Source organism: Chrysemys picta, chromosome 9, assembly GCF_011386835.1.
Source record: "Chrysemys picta bellii isolate R12L10 chromosome 9, ASM1138683v2, whole genome shotgun sequence".
NCBI classification, from domain to species: domain Eukaryota; kingdom Metazoa; phylum Chordata; order Testudines; family Emydidae; genus Chrysemys; species Chrysemys picta.
Window position 1 is genome coordinate 16499726 of NC_088799.1, and position 6000 is coordinate 16505725.

The following is a 6000-nucleotide window of genomic DNA, read 5'->3' on the forward strand; positions in this document are numbered from 1 at the left end:
GAACTGAGATAGTTTGGTTTGAGAGCTATTGCATTATACTCACTGCAAGCAGAAAAAATGGTTACTTACCTTCTTGTAACTGTTGTTCTTCTAGATGTGTTGTTCACGTCTATTCCAATCAGCTGTGTGCCCACCGCATGCATGGTCGTCAGAAACTTTTTCCCTTAGCAGCTCCCATCGGGTCGGGTAGGGAGCCCCCTGGAGTGGCACCTTCATGGCTCAATATATGACCCTGCTGACCCAACCCCCCCCCCCAGTTCCTAATTGCCAGCTACTCCGACAGAGGCGAAGGAGGGTGGGTATTGGAATGGACGTGAACAGCACATCTCGAAGAACAACAGTTACAAGAAGGTGAGTAACCGTTTTTTCTTCTTCGAGTGCTTGTTCATGTTGATTCCAATCAGGTGACTGCCAAGCTCTCCCCCAGAGGTGGGGTCAGAGTTAAGGAATCACCGATTGGAGAACCACCCTGCCAAAAGCTGTGACCTCCATTGCATGCTGGGTGATGGCATAGTGGGTGGTAAATGTATGCACCGAAAACCAGTTGCCACGTTGCAGCTCTCCTGGATGGGCACCTCAGCCAGGAAAGCGGCGGACAAGGCTTTAGTTCATGTCGAGTGGGTCGTAATAGCTGGGGCTGGGACCTTGGCAATGACATAGCAGGTACGTATGCAGTCCATGACCCAGGAAGAAGTACCTTATGAGGAGACCGGAAGCCCCTTCACCTGGTCTGCCACCGCTACAAACAGTTGATTTGACTTCCTGAAAGGCTTTGTGCGCTCAATGTAGAATGCTAGCGCTCTCCAGACATCTAGTGAGTGAAGCATTTGCTCCTGCGCATTCGCATGTGGCTTGGGATAGAAGACTGGTAGAAAAATGTCTTGGTCAATGTGGAATTGGGATACCATCTTGGGCAGGAAGGCTGGGTGGGCCCTGAGTTGTACTTTGTCCTTATAGAAGACCAGAGCTGACGTGTCTGTTACTAGGGTCATGGAGGGGTGAGGGGTGCTAGACCCTTCGCAGACCATGCGAGGGTCTAGCCACCAGCGAAGGGCTTCTAGAACTTGCTCTGGTACTGTTCCTACCGAGTCCAAGCTGTCTTGACCTGGGCGATAAGTTGAGGTGAGCCATGCCTGGAGCAGCCTGAGCCTCAGTCTGGCATGTCTGACCACATAGGTGCAGGCTGCCATGTGACCGAGGAGACTCAGGCATCCCCTTGTAGTTGTGGTGGGATGCTGCCCGAGAGTCTGGATAATATCTGTCATTACTAGAAATCTGGACTCCGGCAGAATTGCTCTGGCCTGTACTGATGAATTCTATTCTTTGGGTCGGTGAAAGTGTGGACTTGTTCACGTTGAGGAGGAGTCCATGTCTCTCAAAGATGTCTCTGACTAACCAGAGTTGGGACTCCACCTGCTCCCTGGAGCACCCCCGCAGCAGCCAGTCATTGAGGTAGGGATACACCTGTACCTTCCTCTTTTGGAGAAAGGCCGCAACCACCGACACTTAAGTTCACTTGGTGAACACTTTGGGGGCCGTCAATAGATCGAATGGGAGCACCGTGAAGTGATAGTGTTTGTGGCCGACCGCAAACCTCAGGAAACGTCTGTGGGCCGGACGAATGGCTATATGAAAGTACGCATCTTTCATGTTGTGGGCGGCGTACCAGTCTCCCGGATCCAGGGAAGGTATGATCGTGCTCAGAGAGACCATGCGGAACTTCAACTTCACCATGAACTGGTTGGGTCCTCTGAGGTCTAGAATGGGTCTGAGACCTCCCTTTGCCTTGGGGATAAGGAACTATCTGGAGTAGAATCCCTTTCCCCTGAGCTCCTGAGGAACCTCCTCCACTGCCCCTATAGCAAGGAGCAAAATTGTACCTCCTGAACAAGGAGTTGCTCGTGAGATGGGTCCTTGAAGAGGGTCAGGGAAGGGGGGTGAGGGAGGGGAGGAGCAGAACTGGAGAGAATATCCCACTTCTACCATGCGAAGCACCCAGCGATCCAATGTTATTTGCGACCAAGCATGGTAGAAGTGGGACAAACGATTCAGGAAGCACTGTGAAGGATCCAGGATATTGGAGGGTACGCCGTCCTCGGGCGTCCCTTCAAAATCTTTGTTTGGAGCCCAACGATGGCTTAGTTAGGCCCTGATCCTGCCCTAAAGGCGGGTTTGAAGGCTTGCGCCTGTGATTTCTGCCCCTTTGCCTATAAAAATCCTGCCTCGACCAAGGAGGATATGGGTGTTGCTGTTGCAGTGATTGGGGCTTAAAGTGGTTGCAGGGGTGTGCGTCCCCAAACACTTAATGGTCGCCCTGGAATCTTTCAAACTGTGCAGCTTGGAGTCAGTCTGCTCCAAAAAAGCCCTGTGCACTCGAAGGGAAGGTCCTGCAGGGTTTGCTGCACTTCCGGGGGTAACTCAGACGCCTAGAGCCATGATGTTCGTTGAATGGCTGTTCCTGAGGAGAGGGTACGGGCAGCCGAATCTGCTGAGTCCAGGGGCACCTGCAGATTGATCTGTGCAACCGCTTTCCCTTTCTCTACTATAGTGGAGAATTCCATTCTGGAGTCCACCAGTATCATGTCTTTGAACTTCAACATGGTGGTCCATGAATTGAAGTTGTACCTACTGAGGATAGCCTGTTGATTGGCTATCCTCAGTTGTAGGCTGCCCATGGCATAGACCTTTCTGCCAAAAAGGTCCATCCTTTTCGCCTCCTTGGACTTGGGGGCCAGCCCTTGCTGTCCTTGACGCTCCTTCTCGTTGACTGCCAATACAACTAGCGAGCATGGCTGTGGGTGCAAGAAGAAATACTCAGATCCCTTGGAAGGGATGAAGTATTGATGCTCAACGCCTCTAGCAGTCGATGGGACTGAGGCCTGGGTCTGCCACAGAGTTTTTATATTGTTCTGCATCGTCTTGATTGGGGCAGAGCCACCTGTGATGGACCTCCTGGGGCGAGAATGTCCACCATGGGGTTCTTGGTCTTGACAACCTCCTCCGCTTTCAACCCCATGTTGCGGGTGATTCACCTGAAGGGGTCTTGGTGCGCCCTGTGATCTATTGGAGGTGGCCTGAAGCTGATGCCCCTGCTACAGCTTTGTCTTGGGAAGAAGACAAGGTGGCTAGTGGAGGTACTGGGTCCTGCTGTCCCTCTAAGTCTCTGACCTCCTCTTGGTCAGTACAGACTGTTGTGGCCACTACAGTCGATACCTGGGGCTGGTCCTGTGGCGGAGATGTCTCGGCCACAACCCAAGGTTAAGGGCGTGGTTGGGACAGGGTGGCCTGGGATCCTCAAGGGTGGGGTCTGTCCCCAGGAGAGTGGTGCTGCCAGCATCCTGATGATACAGACCTTGATCCCTTTGACAAAGTGCCCTGGGCTTGATGATACGCCCAGGGGTCCAAAAGGGCCATTGCGCTGGGGGTTGCCAGTTCGGTGGCAGCTCCCTTTGTCACCTCTGGGATCTATGCCGACTATGTCTTGAATAATATGAGTCGGCATCGGACTCTGAAGAGGCCAAGCCTGATCTTGAGTACCATGGCGGTGCTGACGTCCCAAGTGCCAATGCTCAGTGCCATGATTTCGGCCTTCTTGTGTGGCACCGGAGAAGTTGAGCAGTGCCGGCTCGCTGATCCTGGTTGTGGTGCCGGAGACCACCAGTGCTGAGGGTCGCTTGTGCTAGAGTCCTTCCTCAGCCCCGTGTCGTATACAGATGACGGAGCACTCCGTACGGATGCGCTTGGTGCTGGATCCTGGCACTCTGCAGCCAGTTGCTGGCGAAGAGCGGACTCCATTAAAAGCTGTTTCAGGCGGAAGTCACGCTCTTTCTTCGTTCTTGGCCGAAAAGCTTTACACATTCTGCACCTTTCCGTTTGGTGCGCCTCCCCCAGACACTTTAGGCAAGAGTTGTGGGGGTCTACTTATGGGCATAGGCTTATTACAAGTGCTGCACGGCTTAAAGCTGTGGGCTTGCGGCATGCCCTGGAGCCCAGGGAGGGGATAGGGATTGGGGAGGTACCCCGTTCCACACCTACTAACTAACTTTATACAATAAACTACTAATAAAACTAAACACCAATTAAATCTAATAAGAAAAGCTAAGGGAGCACTTGCTGAGCGCTGTTCCAGAGACGGTAAGAAGGAACTGAAGGGGGGTCAGGTCGGCAATGTCATATATTGAGCGCCATGAAGGCACCGCTCCAGGCGGCTCCCTAACCAACCCGATAGGAGCTGCTAAGGGAAAAAGTTTCTGACGACTGTGCACGTGGCACACGCACACTTGACTGGAATCGCCAAGAACAAGCACTCGAAGAAGAATCAGTGCATCACTGATATAAGGCAGGGTTGTCTGTTGATCCAAATGAGAATTGTCTTCTAATCTTTAATACTGTCACATGAAAATTTTGTATGTATAGCAGATAGGCTGAATCGCCCTACATGTACTTTATATTTTATTATACATGTCTGATTTGCACTACATATCTTGGAAATATAATAAGGGATTTAGCAACCTGGGTTCATTATAAATGATTCTGCACATTTCTCTGCTGCCTGTCATAAGCACCTGGCTATATTAAGAACCACAGGCCAAAGGCCAGGAGATCTTATAGCTTCAAACAAGGCCGGTGGGGGAGTACCTGTCTCACCAGACGGGCCTGAACCTGCAGGCATACTCAGAGAATGTCTACCAGCTGTTACCAACCAGCCACCTCATCAAGTGGGTGGAGGCAGGCCACTAATAGGTAGAGGGACAGCAGAGAACTATACAGAAGAAAGCTGGGGGCACAGGGAAACATAGGGCAAGTGTGAGAGGTATTAAATGTGAGCAGGAGAGAGAGAAATAGCTGTTAGGGCATTGGTCTCTAAGTCGGTTCAGCTGCTTAGGTGCCTTATTTCAGGAGAGGGTTCACCGCTGAAGACACCAAACAGAGAGAGGTGTCTGTCTCTGGCCTGTCAGCAATGTAGGTGCCTAAACCCCTCTCCTCAACATTTTACTCCTGGTTAACTTCAGTAGCTTCCCCTTCAGCTGGCTGGCTTGTGAAAAATGCCTTCTGGAGGTGCCTAACTCTCCCTGTGTATTGTATGGGGGAGCCAGGGTACTTCGCGTGGGGCTGAAAATTCCACTGAGTGGCAGTTGCCTAGGATTTAGGCATTGCAATGCTGAGTGGAGCAATGCCTAAGTATCTTTAAGGATCTGCCCCATGTGCCTTTTTTCCCCATCTTGTAAAATAAGGATAATGGCACTTGTGATCTTTTGCGAAGTGGTTTGATCTCGCTCTGAAACATGACAAGTGTACAGTACTTCCCCCCTGCCCCCAACACACACACTTGAGACTTATACTGGAATTATTTACATGATTCTATCACTGACACTTTAGAAAAAATGTTCTTTGCAGGGGGAATAAATGTTCTTTGAAATAATTTCTTCCATTAAATAAACATAAGTTCAGCACTAATGACCACTATGTCAACCAATGGAATAATGGACTGCATACACAATCAGGAGCTATACCTTTTTGTTTTCATATTTGTTCAGTTGCTACATTGGTTGATTTTATTCATAATGTTTATTAAGTAAAGCAGGAAGCAACTGTGAAATTATACCAGCTGTTACAGGCAGTCTATTGAAAACAGACTCCAGTTCATTTGCATTGCTTGGATTATTTTGTCCTGCTCTTTGTCTGTAAATGAGAAAGCTACAGTATAACTCAGTGTACAATGCAGCCTTGCACCATTTTATTCTATTCTCCTCACAAACTTTTCAAGGCACATGATCAAAATCAATGATAAACTGAGTTCAGCAGTAAAGCACATACATACCAATGTGCACAGTAATAAAATAAAATTTGACTTCCAAGTATTTTACAAAGGATGATTCGTACATCCTCACAGTGCCCCTGTATGGCAGGTAAATAACTACTATATTACTCTCATGTTGCAGAGAGGTTAAGACTCAAATTCTCCTTCAGTGATATGACTTGGAATGGAGTTGCAAGTCA